The sequence below is a fragment of the Saccopteryx bilineata genome, chromosome 2 (genome assembly GCF_036850765.1).
Source record: "Saccopteryx bilineata isolate mSacBil1 chromosome 2, mSacBil1_pri_phased_curated, whole genome shotgun sequence".
NCBI classification, from domain to species: Eukaryota; Metazoa; Chordata; class Mammalia; order Chiroptera; family Emballonuridae; genus Saccopteryx; species Saccopteryx bilineata.
Genome location: NC_089491.1, coordinates 286,020,688 through 286,037,451, shown reverse-complemented (window position 1 = coordinate 286,037,451; position 16,764 = coordinate 286,020,688).

Genomic DNA, 16,764 nt, shown 5'->3' with positions numbered 1-16,764 from the left:
TCCGGAAGAGCAGGCTGATGAAGGACTGTCTCATTCAACTTTGCATTGTTGGATCCTAAACCCGTCTGGCGCACAGAAAGCACCAAGACACACTGAACTGAACTGAATGGACCTCTAACATCCTGCTGGTGACCTTCAGGATTCTCTTCCCTCTCTTCAGTGCTACCAATTAGGTTATGTTCATGTGTCTCAGTCCTGAGGCCAAACAAAGTGCATCTCAGAAATTCCGAGCCTGCCTGGTCTCTGCGTCTAGAACACCATGTGTCAGGGGGCCAGTGTTGTGCTACAACAGTGATGCTTTCCCATTATTCTGGGCTTGTGCTTTGAGCTGCTTTTCCAATAAGAAGCATGCACTTTTAAGTCATCCACATTTCCCTCCCGAGTTCCCACTGAGCCAAGGGGAGCTGTTTGTGCTATGTGCGTCCATTCTGGGGTGCTCTTTCCCTGACTGACGGGCCCAACCTCTGACTTGTCCCCCCAACCCCTCACCTGCATGCTCCCGCACACACTGGCTCATGTACAGGACTGCACCCCTTTATACATGTTTTCTGAACTCATCCTGGACAGGCTCACATAAAGCTTTCAAAGTCATAATGACTCTTGGTTGGATTTTAAATGCACAAAAAAAATTTTTTTTGTAATTGCATTTAAAATGACTTTTTTCTGCGTACCTTCCTTTCAAAGTTGCTAATGTCAAACTTCAAGGCCTGAGCCTTCTCAGGTGTTTCCTGGTGAGGCTCCTTTGTTCCCTGTCAAGCTTTCCAAAATAAAGGGTAAGTCCACCATAGTCTTTCTGCTGACATGCCGGTTGATCGGGGTGAACCTCACTGATTCTCTGCATTTGAATTTTGACCCCATAGAGGGATCTTCTGAAATTATGTAAGGAGTGCATAGTATGTGACATTCTTAATTTCCTCCAATGCATTCTTATTTAAAGTCAGGAAAGCAGCAAGAAGTCTTAGAAAGTCACCTAGATTGAGAGTCAGGAGAACTATGCGCGTTCTCCTGGTTTCATAGAAGGACGTGGTACATGAATAGGTAAGTAGGTAGGTAAGTAGATAAGTAAATAAACAGGATTGCCCTACTAACTAGCTCTGAGATTGTGCATGTCATCCCTTCCCTCTGGGCCTCAGTTTCCAGGTTCTAAAATGGGGGAGCGGGTTGTCCTAGTTAGTCACTGGGCTCTGTTCAAGCTCTGTGTCTACGAAGTAACCTGTGACCGGCTCTCCCTCCCACCCACTCTCCGTTCTCACTCCCTGAGTGTCTGTCCTTTCCCACTCATCTTCCCAAGGTGACCCCCCCATCTACTGAAATCTCCTGTCTTAAAATTCACTCTTTTTTGCCCTAGAAGTCAAGAACTTCCCAGTTTATAGCCCCTTCCCCCATGGAGACCAGTTACCCTTCAATCTGTGTCTCCTCCATGTTAACAAGTATCCAAGAAAAACCCCTGACTTCCTTGCTTCCTGTGGCGAGTGGTCCTGAGTGACCTGACAAGTGAACGTAACTTCCTTCAATGCCTCGCTCACTGACCTACCAAGAAGTGGAGCCCCCGGCTCACCCTGGCTTGCTGACATCCATTTTTAATTGCCTGGGTCCCCACGTGAGCCACTAGATCCTCAGTGTCACTACCTGGCCTGAGCCATCCAGAGAGACAGCCTTGCCCTCCTTCCTCAAACACTGTGGGCCCCAGGGGAGCTGTCATAAAGACCTCCTCACATGAATAGTTTTCTTTTTAATATTTATCAACAGGAAAGTATTTTCCTCTCCCCCACTTGAAATGTATATATTCATTCATTAAGAGGCTCTGACATCTGAGGTAATGGCCTGTTGACAGATCTGCAGCAGGAACTATCTCACCGCCTGCAGGCCTTTACATTTTCATATAATTAAAAGGCTTCTGTTTGGAATCTTAAGCTAATTAATATTCATGCTTTCCTCCTTCCACCTGCCATTCCCAATTTGCTGTCTTTTAGGAGATGGAGTGCAGCCCAATTAATCCCACCACCAGTCAAAGCGGAGCAGGCCAGGGAAGAAAGGGGACGCATCACCGCAGGGCTGACTTCTTAATGAGAAAAGAGTCTCTCCACTCATGGACATCTCCCTGTCCATGAGAAAAGCTGAGGAAGATCTCTATAAATATGGGGATTTGGCAGAAACAGTTGACCAGGGACTGTGCTTTAATTGCTCACATGGGGAAGTGAGTTCAATTGATTGATCTTTAAGAATTTTCACAAGTTTCATTCATGCCAGAAATCACAGAACAAGAACCAGGAAAAGCAGGTAATAGAGTTGTTGCTGTTGTTTTTTTAAATAAAATAAAAGTGAAAATGGCAGTGGCGGGTATCTATTCAATAGCAGAATGAAAGTGATTCGCTTACACGGCAAAAGGAGAGGAGGAACTGTGGTAAGCGATGAGGATAAGGGTATTTATAATTAAACTTTTTTCAGGTATGTGAAAGCCTGTCATCAAGGAGAGAATTAAACTGTCTCGGGTTGACGTCAAAGAACAGAAACGGGAATCTCGGCAGCATTTGGGATGAGACACTCAGGGGCCATGGAACCCATGCTTGGGGAAAATGGAAAGTAACAGAAAGAAGAAATGGGCTCTGTCTTCTCGGATGTCTTGAGGACCTGACGGCCAGTGATGACCACAAGAAGCACAAGAACAAGTCACTGAGCATAGCACCACATTCGGGCCAGCCGACACTGGCCAGACTACCTCACGTCAAATCTCACCCATAAGATAGGAAAACAGTATCTCCTCCAGAGGATGGCTATGAGAACAAAATGAGCAACAGTGCAGCGCTCAGTAACTATTCATTCCAGATGGCTATCCACAGCAAGTACACTAGGGAAGGAAGTAGAAAAGTGACCACTGCTCCATGTCAGAGTGAAGACCATTTTCCCAGAAGGAAAGAACGAAGGGAGGAAGGAAGATACGGTAGAGAGGAATCACTCTCTTAGCCACAAAAATGCCAAAGTGGAAAATGGTATATATCATATCTTTGCATCTGTCTCACCCAGGGCCCTGGCTATTAATAATGGAACAAATGGGGGTTACAGACGCAAGATAAAAATAAATCAGAAGCACTGGGTTTATGCAACAGGTACGTGGAGACTGTCCTGTTGATGAGTCACTGGTCTGAGAAGCCTGTTTAGGTTTAGCAAGAAGTCCATGAGCTTAACTGTCCTCCCACCATGGTGGCTCCCATTATGAGCTCGAGATTATGTTTTAAAAGTCTGAGCAGTCACATCTTCCTGGATGAGATCACGTAGGAACTAGATCACTGACCCATCCAACCAGGATGCCCTCTGACAGTTCCTGGCTATCAAACTGCAACTTGAACATCAAAGCAGCTCAAGTGTGCCCTCCTCTGGGAAGCCAACCCCATTAACCTGATCACTCCTTACTTTGTATCCCCAAAGAATACTGCAGCTCTATTAACATTTACAAGTCCTGCTCCCTCCATGATAACGATGATATTTTCTAATAGTTACCAAAGACTCTGCAAGTAATTAATGCTGTGCTTAACATTTTGTGGGCACTGAGTTAATCCTCAGAGGTATATATTTTTATTCTCCCTCAACTTTTGACGATGACACTAAAGCTGGAACAGATTCAACCCATGAAGAAAGCTATGAGGAATGAGTTCATGCCTCTTTTCTAAAGTTCTATGTTTTATCAAAATGCTATTGTTGGTGATGAGCCTAAGCTATAGTGAAATAGGCTGAGTCCAAATAATTGGAAACCTGAGGGGACTGCTCTATTAGGGTGTTAATTTGTTCTGCTAAACCCACATGGTGAAGAGAGAGACTCCAGAGGCTGACCTGAGGTAAGGTCTGGGGGACTGAAGCATATCCTGCAGGCTGTCTATGACAGTCTTCCATAAAATTACAGCAATGACTCATCCCCAGCCACGCATGCTGAGATCTCATGCGGGAGAGCCCTCAGAGTGAGTGTGTGGAGCTCTCTGGAGACAGTTGTTGCGTTCGTGCTTCCCCCAAGGTGCGCTCCTTTAAGTTGCCTGTCTTTAAATGTGATCAGAGTTCGCCAAAGCGCAAGTAGGAGAGAGAAGAATCTGTGCAGGAGAAAGCAATGACTGGCCATTGCTGGCTCTGAAGATGGAAGAGGACTACCAGCCAAAGAACGCGGGCAGCCTCGAGAGGCTGGAGAAGACAGGCAATGGATTCTCCCCCAGAGCCTCCGGAAGGAACACACACTACTTGACTCTAGCCCCGTATAGCTCCATGAGACCCGAGTCAGATTTCTGGCCTACGGAACTGTAAGGCAATACATCTGTGTTGTCTCAAGCCACTAAATTTGAGGTGATTTGTTACAGCAACAATAGGAAACTAATACAATATTTTATTGCCTGGTATTTAACTCTATAGAGCAGTGGTCCCCAACCTTTTTTGGGCCACAGACCAGTTTAATGTCAGGAAATATTTTCACGGACCAGCCTTTAGGGTGGGACGGATAAATGTATCACTGAGACAAGCGTCAAGAGTGAGTCTTAGACAGATGTAACAGAGGGAATCTGGTCATTTTTTAAAAATAAAACATCGTTCAGACTTAAATATAAATAAAATGGAAATAATGTAAGTTATTTATTCTTTCTCTGAGGACTGGTACCAAATGGCCCACCGACCAGTACCAGTCTACGGCCTGTGGGTTGGGGACCACTGCTATAGAGTGCTGGGGTCTCATACTCAGGATAATAACCAGTTTATTTATTTATTCATTTTTAAAGAAAGGAGAGAGATAGAGAGAGATAAGGGGAAGGAGCAGGAAGGACCAACTCCTGTATGTGCCTTGACCAGGCAAGCCAGGTGTTTCGAACCTGTGACCACCTCAGTGGTCCAGGTCAGTGCTTTATCCACTGTGCCCCCACAGGTCAGGTAATAACCAGTTTTACTGACAATCCTGGATGAGAAACCTGAAGTAAACCCTGCAGTCACTTGATCATGTTGAACTGCCTTCTCTCAAAACAACTGAATGTTGGAAGTCCTCTTGACAATCAAGATACCCAATGAACTTCGGAAGGTCCAAGAATGGGTCATGCTTCAAATGGATGTGAAGTAAGTTGTTTGGAAGAAAAACAACTTATTTTGTCTTGCCCTGCTCAAGCCTTCCAGATTATCTACCTTTTACATGGTGAGGTGGCTCTGTCTGTTGTCATTGTCATAGTATCTTACCCACCCAACCTGAAACATACCTCGAGATTTGTTTTTACTTGAAAAACTGGCCAGAGACAATGTCTATTTCATTGAGGATAGAGAAGATTACTAAGAATACACACAAGCTTATTTAGCATAATTCAACAAAAAAAATTTTCTAAGAAAAAATTGAACAATAATTAATCACAGCTTTTAGAATTACTGTTTTAGATTACTTTAGAGAAATACTCAGAAATGGGATTACTGGGACATATGATAGTTCTTTTTTAAAAATATTAAAAAGATATATGCACACTTATGTGTACTTTAGCATTATTTATAATAGCCAACATACAGAAGCAACCTAAGTGTCCATTGATAGATGAATGGATATTTATCCAATCCAATATCTATAGCATGGAATAAATTGTAAAAAATGAAATCTTACTATTTGCAACAACAGGAATGGACCTAGAGGGTATTATGCTAAGTGAAATAAGTCAAAGGAAGACAAATACCATATGATTTCACTTAGATGTAAAACCTAAGACACAAAAAGAACAAGCAAAACTGAAACTCATAGATACACAGAGAACAAACTGATGGTTGCCAGAAAGTATGTGGCTGGGTGGGAAAGGTGAAAGGATCATGAAGGACAAATCAGCAGTTGCAGAAGAGTCAAGAGGGTATAAAGTACAGCATAAGGCTTGACTTGAGCGTGAAATCATAGACATGACCCTATGGTCAATGGCTTGAGCCCAAAGGTTGCTGGCTTGAGTCCAAGGTCTCTGGCTTGAGCAAGGGGTCACTCGTTCTGCTGGAGCCCCCTGGTCAAGACACATATGAGAAAGTGATCAATGAACAACTAAGGTGCCACAACAAAGAAATGATGCTTTTTATCTCTCTCTCTTCCTGTTGGTCCCTCTCTCTCTCACTAAAAAAAAAAAAAAAAAAAAAAAAAAAAGAGCCTGACCAGGCCGTGGCGCAGTGGATAGAGCATCGGACTGGGATGCAGAAGGACCGAGGTTCGAGACCCCAAGGTTGCCAGCTTGAGTGCAGGCTCATCTGGCTTGAGCAAAAAGCTCACCAGCTTGGACTCAAGGTCACTGGCTTGAGCAAGGGGTTACTCAGTCTGCTGAAGGCCCGCAGTCATGGCACATATGAGAAAGCAATCAATGAACAACGAAGGTGTCGCAACAAAAAACTGATGATTGATGCTTCTCATCTCTCTCCATTCCAGTCTGTCCCTATCTATCCCTCTCTCTGACTCTCTCTCTGTCCCTGTAAAAAAAAAAAAAAAAAAAAAAAAAAAAAAAAAAAAAAAAAAAAAAAAAAAAAGAAAAAAAAGAAAGAAAAAAAATTTGAACAGTTTTTATTGTTTAATAAATCATCTTTACTTTCAATAAGTGTTGATCCTACTTATTTTTAAAAATAGCTACATCCAGACTCAAACAGAGAACTTATATCAGAAGTTATTCCTTGTATTAGTCTATATTCATCAATTTCATTCATTTATTTCACAAAAGATTATATTTTATTAGCAACTGTGAAGCTGAACCACAGTCCATTAATTTCATAAATGAGACAGTGGTGTGACTATGACAAAAGTTTCAGAGGGAGGCTGAGGAGTACTGCATTACCATGGTGACCTGCTATGATGGTGAGCACCCCAGGGGCAATGGACCACAGAAACGCCATTAGAAAGCTCTTCTTCGGGGACCTGTTGTTGTTTACTCAGCCACTTAAGGAATGATCAAGGCCACAAAGTCAAGAGAGCAGTCACTCTTCTCAGACTATTACAAAGACTGCAATGGAGTCTCTGGGCTCTTTCACAAGCATTTGTACAGACTTGGCCTCGGGAAAGGTTTCCCATCTCTGACTGGAAAATTACTTTAGCAAGAGAGAAAAGGTTTTCCAAATGTCAAGGGGTACAGTTTGTTTACTCCCCATTTTAAGTCCCTGTAGTTTCATTTCATCTGTTTGCCTAGAGATGTGGATGTGACTTGAGGGTTTGGGGAGAAGTGGCCTGAAGGATGGAGATGGAGAAGGGGGACAGGGTACCTTCATCTCAAAGAACTTTGCAGCAATAACAGACTGTCTTACAATGATCTGTAATCCCTTGTTTGTAATTAATGTTCAAAATAAGAGTAGATCATTAAGTTGATAACTATGAAGATATTTATTAGAAGCCACACTAAAACTTTTAAAGGTAATAATAAAGTACAGCACAGGAAAAACAGTCAATAATATTGAAATAACTATGCATGGGCCAGCTGGTTACTGGCAGTGTCAGGGGGCTCACTTTGAAAGGATATGATTGTCTCATCACTATGTTGTACACCTGAAACGCGCACAAAGTAATATTAAATGTAAACTGCAATTGAAAAAAAAATTTTTTTGAAGAGGTAATATAACTTTTTTTATTTATTTTAAGAAAAAACTTTTCCATCAACTCTGGTAATTAGTTTTGCTGCTACTCCTTGTTTTTAACTTTTAGGGTCAGCGAGATGACTGGGTGTCTATTTCTTTCCTATATAAGCTATAACATATTGATACATATGTATGGTATATGTGTAAAATATACACTTAATGATTAACATTTGAAAATGAGTAATGTTGACAATAACCAATTAATGTTAACCCAGCAGCCTTCCACATATAAATATACCATAAAAGAAAACCAATTTGTTCAGTCTATTTGCAAAGTAAAGCCCATATTAGTCAATATTTTTTTTTATTTATTTATTTATTTTTATAATTTTATTTTTTTAATGGGGTGACATCAATAAATCAGGATACATATATTCAAAGATAACAAGTCCAGGTTATCTTGTCGTTCAATTATGTTGCATACCCACCACCCAAAGTCAGATTGTCCTCCGTCACCCTCTATCTTGTTCTCTCTGTGCCCCTCCCCCTCCCCCTTTCCCTCCCCCATTCCCCCCTCCCCCCATAACCACCACACTCTTATCAATGTCTCTTAGTTTCACTATTATGTCCCACCTACGTATGGAATAATACAGTTCCTGGTTTTTTCTGATTTACTTATTTCGCTTCGTATCATGTTATCAAGATCCCACCATTTTGCTGTAAATGTTCCGATGTCATCATTTCTTATGGCTGAGTAGTATTCCATAGTGTATATGTGCCACATCTTCTTTATCCAGTCATCTATTGATGGGCTTTTTGGTTGTTTCCATGTCCTGGCCACTGTGAACAATGCTGCAATAAACATGGGGCTGCATGTGTCTTTACGTATCAATGTTTCTGAGTTTTGGGGATATATACCCAGTAGAGGAATTGCTGGGTCATAAGGTAGTTCTATTTTCAGTTTTTTGAGGAACCACCATACTTTCTTCCATAATGGTTGTACTACTTTACATTCCCACCAACAGTGGATGAGGGTTCCTTTTTCTCCACAGCCTCTCCAACATTTGCTATTACCTGACTTGCTAATAACAGCTAATCGAACAGGTGTGAGGTGGTATCTCATTGTCGTTTTAATTTGCATTTCTCTAATAGCTAAAGAAGATGAGCATCTTTTCATATATCTGTTGGCCATTTGTATTTCTTCCTGGGAGAAGTGTCTATTCATATCCTCTTCCCATTTTTTTATTGGATTGTTTGTTTGTTTGTTGTTGAGTTTTATGAGTTCTTTGTATATTTTGGATATTAAGCCCTTATCTGAGCTGTTGTTTGAAAATATCATTTCCCATTTAGTTGGCTTTCTGTTTATTTTGTTATCAGTTTCTCTTGCTGAGCAAAAACTTCTTAGTCTGATGTAGTCCCATTCATTAATTTTTGCCTTCACTTCTCTTGCCATTGGAGTCAAATTCATAAAATGCTCTTTAAAACCCAGGTCCATGAGTTGAGTACCTATGTCTTCTTCTATGTACTTAATTGTTTCAGGTCTTATGTTTAGATCTTTGATCCATTTTGAGTTAATTTTTGTACAGGGGGAGAGACTGTAGTCCAGTTTCATTCTTTTGCATGTGGCTTTCCAGTTTTCCCAGCACCATTTATTGAAGAGGCTTTCTTTTCTCCATTGTGTGTTGTTGGCCCCTTTATCAAAAATTATTTGACTATATATATGTGGTTTTATTTCTGGACTTTCTATTCTGTTCCATTGGTCTGAGTGTCTATTTTTCTGCCAATACCATGCTGTTTTGATTGTCGTGGCCCTATAATAGAGTTTGAAGTCAGGTATTGTTATGCCCCCAGCTTCATTCTTTTTCTTTAGGATTGCTTTGGCTATTCGGGGTTTTTTATAGTTCCATATAAATCTGATGATTTTTTGCTCTATTTCTTTAAAAAATGTCATTGGAAGTTTGATGGGAATTGCATTAAATTTGTATATTGCTTTGGGTAATATAGCCATCTTGATTATATTTATTCTTCCTAGCCAAGAACAAGGTATATTCTTCCATCTCATTATATCTTTTTCAATTTCCCTTAACAATGGTTTATAGTTTTCATTATATAAGTCCTTTACATTCTTTGTTATGTTTATTCCTAAGTATTTTATTTTTTTTGTTGCAATCGTGAAGGGGATTATTCTTTTGAGTTCGTTCTCAGTTGTTTCATTGTTGGCATATAGAAAGGCTATTGACTTCTGTATGTTAATTTTGTATCCTGCGACCTTACTGTATTGGCTTATTGTTTCTAGTAGTCTTTTTGTGGATTCTTTGGGGTTTTCGATGTATAGGATCATATCATCTGCAAAAAGTGATACCTTTACTTCTTCTTTTCCGATATGGATGCCTTTTATTTCTTTGTCTTGTCTGATTGCTCTGGCTAGAACCTCTAGTACCACATTAAATAAGAGTGGAGAGAGTGGACAACCCTGTCTTGTTCCTGATTTAAGGGGGAAAGCCTTCAGTTTAGTGCCATTTAATATGATGTTAGCTGATGGTTTATCATATATGGCCTTTATCATGTTGAGATATTTTCCTTCTATACCCATTTTGTTGAGAGTCTTAAACATAAAATTGTGTTGTATTTTATCGAAAGCCTTTTCTGCATCTATTGATAAGATCATGTGGTTTTTGTTCTTTGTTTTGTTGATATGGTGTATTACATTAACCGTTTTACGTATGTTGAACCATCCTTGAGATTCTGGGATGAATCCCACTTGATCATGATGTATTATTTTTTTAATATGTTGTTGTATTCGATTTGCTAGTATTTTGTTTAGTATTTTAGCATCTGTATTCATTAGAGATATTGGTCTGTAGTTTTCTTTTTTTGTGCCATCCTTGCCTGGTTTTGGTATGAGGGTTATGTTGGCCTCATAAAATGTGTTTGGAAGTATTGCTTCTTCTTCAATTTTTTGGAAGACTTTGAGTAGAATAGGAACCAAGTCTTCTTTGAATGTTTGATAAAATTCGCTGGTATAGCCGTCAGGGCCTGGACTTTTATTTTGGGGGAGGTTTTTAATGGTTTTTTCTATTTCTTCTCTACTGATGTTTAGGCTTTCTGCTTCTTCTTGACTCAGTCTAGGAAGGTTTGTATTTTTCTAGGAATTTATCCATTTCTTCTAGGTTGTTGAATTTAGTGGCATAAAGTTTTTCATAGTATTCTACAATAATTCTTTGTATAGCTACGGTGTCCGTGGTGATTTCTCCTCTTTCATTTTGGATTTTGTTTATATGAGTTCTTTCTCTTTTTTCCTTGGTAAGTCTTGCCAAGGGTTTGTCAATTTTGTTGATCTTTTCAAAGAACCAGCTCCTTGTTCTATTAATTTTTTCTATAGTTTTTCTGTTCTCTAATTCATTTATTTCTGCTCTGATTTTTATAATCTCCTTTCTTCGGCTGGTTTTGGGTTGTCTTTGTTCTTCTTTTTCTAGTTCCTTAAGGTGGGAAGTTAAGTGGTTCACTTGGCTCTCTCTTGTTTGTTCATATATGCCTGAAGCGATATGAACTTCCCTCTTATCACTGCTTTTGCTGCATCCCATAGATTCTGATATGTCGTATTGTCATTTTCATTAGTCTGTACATATCTTTTGATCTCTGCACTTATTTCTTCTTTGACCCATTCATTTTTTAAAAGTATGTTGTTTAGTTTCCACATTTTTGTGGGATTTTTTTCCTCTTTTCTGCAGTTGAATTCTAGCTTCAAGGCTTTATGATCAGAAAATATGCTTGGTACAACTTCAATTTTTCTGAATTTGCTGATGTTGTTTTTGTGGCCCAACATATGGTCAATTCTTGAGAATGATCCATGTACACTGGAGAAAAATGTATACTCAGTCACTTTGGGATGAAATGTCCTGTAGATGTCTATCATATCCAGGTGCTCTAGTGTTTTGTTTAAGGCCACTATGTCTTTGTTGATTCTCTGTTTGGATGACCAATCTAGAGCCGTCAGCGGTGTATTGAGGTCTCCAAGTATGATTGTATTTTTGTCAGTTTTTGTTTTAAGATCAATAAGTAGCTGTCTTATATATTTTGGTGCTCCTTGGTTTGGTGCATATATATTAAGAATTGTTATGTCTTCTTGATTCAGTGTCCCCTTAGCCATTATGAAATGGCCATTTTTGTCTCTGAGTACTTTTCCTGTCTTGTAGTCAGCATTATCCGATATGAGTATTGCTACACCTGCTTTTTTTTGGATGTTATTTGCTTGGAGTATTGTTTTCCAGCCTTTCACTTTGAATTTGTTTTTATCCTTGTTACTTAGATGAGTTTCCTGTAGGCAGCATACAGTTGGATTTTCTTTTTTAATCCATTCTGCTACTCTGTGCCTTTTTATTGGTGAGTTTAATCCGTTTACATTTAGTGTAATTATTGATACTTGTGAGTTCCCTATTGCCATTTTATATCTTGCTTTCGGTTAGTTTTGTGTCTTGTTTGATCCTTCTCTTTCGTTTTTCTATCTTTTGTTTTTATTTGGTTGTATTCCATACATCTTTCCTCTGTTGCTATCTTTTTTATCTCATGTGCTTCTGTGGTGGTTTTTTCAATGGTGGTTACCTTTGAGTAATGAAAAGGGTCCCTACCCTGTTCATTGTAGCGAACTATTTTGTGAGTACTTTTGCACTCCATCGTCCTTTGCTAGTGTTAATCTCCATCTTCTCCCCCTCTTTCTTTTTGTTGTTGTCACAGTTTAAATTTGGTTTTATTGTGTTCTTCTTGGAGCTTTTACTTGTGGCTCTGGTTTTTTTTGTTCTTTGTATCTGATTGGAGAACCCCCTTTAGTAATTCCTAGAGTGGGGGTTTTCTGATTATAAATTCCCTCATCTTTTCTGTATCTGTGAATGTTTTTATTTCTCCTTCGTATTTGAAGGATAGCTTTGATGGGTATAGTATTCGTGGCTGAAAGTTCCTCTCTTTCAGGACTTTAAATATTGGGGTCCACTCTCTTCTAGCTTGTAGAGTTTCTGCTGAGAAATCTGATGATAATCTAATGGGCCTTCCTTTATATGTTGTATTCTTCTTTTCCCTGGCTGCCTTGAGAATTTTTTCTTTGCTGTTTGTTTGTGTCAATTTCATTGTGATATGCCTTGGAGTAGGTTTGTTGGGGTTAAGAAAACTTGGAGTTCTGTTTGCTTCTTGAACTTGAGGCTTTAGTTCTTTCCACAGGCTTGGGAAGTTCTCATCTATTATTTGTTTGAGTATGTTCTCCATTCCATTTTCTCTCTCTTCTCCCTCTGATATACCTATTATTCTTATGTTATTCTTTTTGATGGAGTCAGATAATTCTTGTAGGGCTATCTCATTTTTTTTTTAATTTTTGAGTCTCTTTCTTCTTCTCTCTGTTGTGCCTCAAGTTGCTTGTCTTCTATTTCACTAATCCTCTCTTCTATCTGACCTGTTCTATTAGCTAAGCTTGTTACTTCGTTTTTCAGCTCGTGAATTGAGTTTTTCATCTCTGTTTGATTTGTTTTTATAGTTTCAATTTCCTTGGACATATATTCTTTGTGTTCATTGAGTTGTTTTCTGAGCTCCCTAAATTGCCTTTCTGTGTTTTCTTGTATATCTCGGAGGATTTTTAGTATTTCTATCTTGAATTCTCTGTCATTTAGCTCCAAGGTTTCCAATATATTAAATTTTTTCTCCATAGATTTTTCCTCATCTAGCTGTGTTACCTCTCTTTCTTTTGTATCCATGATATTCGATTTTCTCTTCCTTAATGGCATCTGAGGGTGGTTTTGTTGATAGTATTAATGAGATTTAATAAAGAATAAAAAGTTAAAAAAAATAACATAAAAAAAATAAAAAATCAAAAAGAGTTGTTTTTTTTTAAAAAAATTAATAATGAAATAAAGAAAAATAAAATAAAAATTAAAGAAAAGGAAATTATTCCCCCCCCTCCTTTTTTCCTCTCCTCTCTTCTCCCCTCTTTTTTGAGAAAATCTTGTGGTGGACTGTGAATTATAACAAACAATGCCTGTGATGGAGGGCCTGAATTGGGGAAAAGTAATAAAGGGGCAAAAAAAAAAAAAAAAAGGAAAGAAAAAAGAAAAAAAAGAGCGTATGGACCCACAAAAAGCAAATAAGGAAAAAATTTGGGTCAAGAATGAAATGATTTGCTTTTAGGTGTTGGTTGTCTAAGAGTTATGATGAGAGGAATAAGAGGAAAATGGAAAAATGGGGGGACAAATTAAAAAATTACTATTGTATTTAGTGGAACAAGAACTAGATAATATGGAGAGCCAGGGATGAGAGCACTGCTAGTGAGTTAAAAAGGTGAAGTAAAAACCCCCCAAAATGCCACAAACATAGGTTTGAGTCCCAGATAAGATAATTTGTTTGTTATTGAGGTTTGAATGAGAGGAGATGTAAAGGAGAAAGGAAGAAACTAATATAGAGGGAGAAAAGAAAGAGAGAGAAAAAAAGAGGTAACCACTAAAAGAAGAAAAAAGAAAGGAGAGAGAGAGAGAGAGTTAAGGGTTTTGGAGTGCAACCCTCATAGAGAGAAAGGAAGAGAAGAGAAAAGATAATGGGAGATGTAACACTTATGGGTAGTGTAGTTCAAGGAGAGGAGAGAGTAAGACCGGTAGAGAGTTAATCGGCCAAATTGGAGGAGGAAAAAAAAGTATCAAGAATGAAGATAAGAGAAACAAACGAACAAATATAATAAAATGGGATAGGTTATAAAGTCTGCAGATTATTCTTGATTTTGAGAGGTTATCTTCTTGCTTTTTCTTTTCTCTCCCTCTTCCTGGTCGGTGACTCTGTACCCCGGGTTCTGCCCCTTTGGCATGCTCAGGTAGAGGTTTGCAGTTGATAAGTCTCTATGGCAATGTCATGTATTGTGCTTTAGTCTCGTTGGCAGTCGAAGCTCAATAGCATTTATAGGCTCCGACAGTGAGAGAGTCCGTGTTCCTGGAGCCTTTCTCCTAGTCTTTCCTTCCTTAATTAGTAGCCTGATAATCCAGCTATGGGGTTGCTGCTGCCTCTGCCTGGATAGTAAGAGGCTCAAAGAGCTGGCAACTCCCCACTCTATTTCCACTCAGCACAGGGCTCTGGGTAAGGCTCAGTCAGTCAGAGCTGCTAGCATAATCAGGCGGGCTTTCTGCCCACTCAAAGACCTCTGGCTCTGCCACTCTGTCCGGTAACACAAGCGGGCGCCCACTTCCGGGGCGCTTGGAGGAAACTCTCACTCACTGTCTGCGACCAGAATATCCGGCCAGCAGTCTCACGCTCTGAGTGAAACCCCTAACCGCAGGGAAAAGTTGTAGCGTTGGAATTCAGTCTCACTCCGTCCCCGTGCGCGGCTTTTGCAAGGCGCTGGGGCGGCTCGAGATTCCGCTTTGGCCCACACAAAGGCCCCTGACTCTGCCCCTCTGTGCGATAACACGGGCGCACACTGCCGAGGCACTCGGAGGAATCGCTCACTCCTTATCTGCGCGCGCAAACCAGGATATGAGGCCGTCCGCGGTTCCCTCTGAGTGAAACACCCTCCAGCACGGAAAATCTCCACCGTTGGAATTGAGTCTCGCTCCGTCCCCGTGCGCGGCTTTTGCAAGGCGCTGGGGCGGCTCGAGATTCCGCTTTGGCCCACACAAAGGCCCCTGACTCTGCCCCTCTGTGCGATAACACAGGCGCGCACTGCCGAGGCACTCGGAGGAATTGCTCACTCCTTATCTGCGTGCGCAAACCAGGATATGAGGCCGGCCGCGGTTCCCTCTGAGTGAAACACCCTCCAGCATGGAAAATCTCCACCGTTGGAATTAGTTCTCACTCCCTCCTGTGCGTGGCTTTCCCAGGAAGAAATTCTCGCCCACTAACTGCGTACCGACCAGGAGACCGGGTAAAATGGCCGCTCTGCTTTTCTTTCTTTGTTTGGGTTTGGCGCAAGTGTTAGCTTGTATTGCCCGGGTTGCCACAGGATCAGATTTTCCTTGGCTTGGATCTCTATGCCACAGCCTGGTTCGGCCGTTTGTGCTGCGGCGGCCTGGATCTATTCACCCCCTTTGCCTGCCTCAGTTTCTATATTCACAGTTACCAGAGAAAGCCGCCCTGTTTAGGTTAGTGAGGAAGGAGGAGCATTTCTTACTCCCTATTTCCTTCAGGGTTTGGTTATATATTTAGCCAATTTTTCACTCAATCATACCTTTGGGTGTATTGCGAAGCATCTGGAAGCTCCAAGTATAGGTTTTTCTGTTTCTGGTTGAAGATCTTGTTGAGTTTTGGGGGAGATTTATCGGTATCGCTTCCTACCCCCCCATTACTCTGACAGTCAATATTTTTAATGAGCTGCCCCAGGATGATTTCTCAAGGACATGTTAGGCACTAGCCAATTAATACTGCTGACGTCAATTGCAACCATGGTTTAGATTTATGCTATCACATATATAGGTTAAGGGAAATTGGTATTGAGTCATTTTTCAAAGGTTAATTCCAGTAAGAACGGGTTATATTTGATGGATTGTGTGGATAGAGAGTGTACCTCTTATTTTCACCAGAAATTTTCTAAATTCATGTCGCTGGTCAAAAGAGACTTGAGATACACAGACATAAATTGAAATTACTGCTGTCAGACAATATAGAGTTCATAAATCAGTTAGTTATGTGTATATGCACACATACTTAGAGGTATAAATGTTCTTTAAAAAATAACTTATGGTAAAGAAAGTATTGGAAATAAACTATATCATGAAATTGAGGGATTTTGGGGGGGGGTTGTTTCAGGTCTGAAGTCACTTCTGTCTTTAGTTTAGGAATATAAGAAAGGCACTATGTTTAATCTGGTTTGTTCCTCAAATCATTGATTTTCTTATTTTTGAAATAAAATACCTAGAAAGGAAAGTAAAGCACATGGAAATATTTTCAATGGGGAGGGGCATGGAGGAAAAACAATATCTGTAATATTATCCTATTTTTACTAAGTTAACAAACCTCACAACTTTCTATATATTGAATACATATGCATATTTCTAAATGTGAACATTTTCAAGTGTCCCTTCTTCGTTACATTCATAAATCCATGTGCATCTAAACACACACTCATTTATCTTAGGATTCCTATTCCTAATCAAATTGCAAAGGGGTGTGAACCTTTCAGCACTAGACCAGGGTGTTCTCATTTATTATTGAAAGAACATGATGATCTCCAAATACATCCATACACACAGGGAGACACAGCACAGACGGAGACTCAGG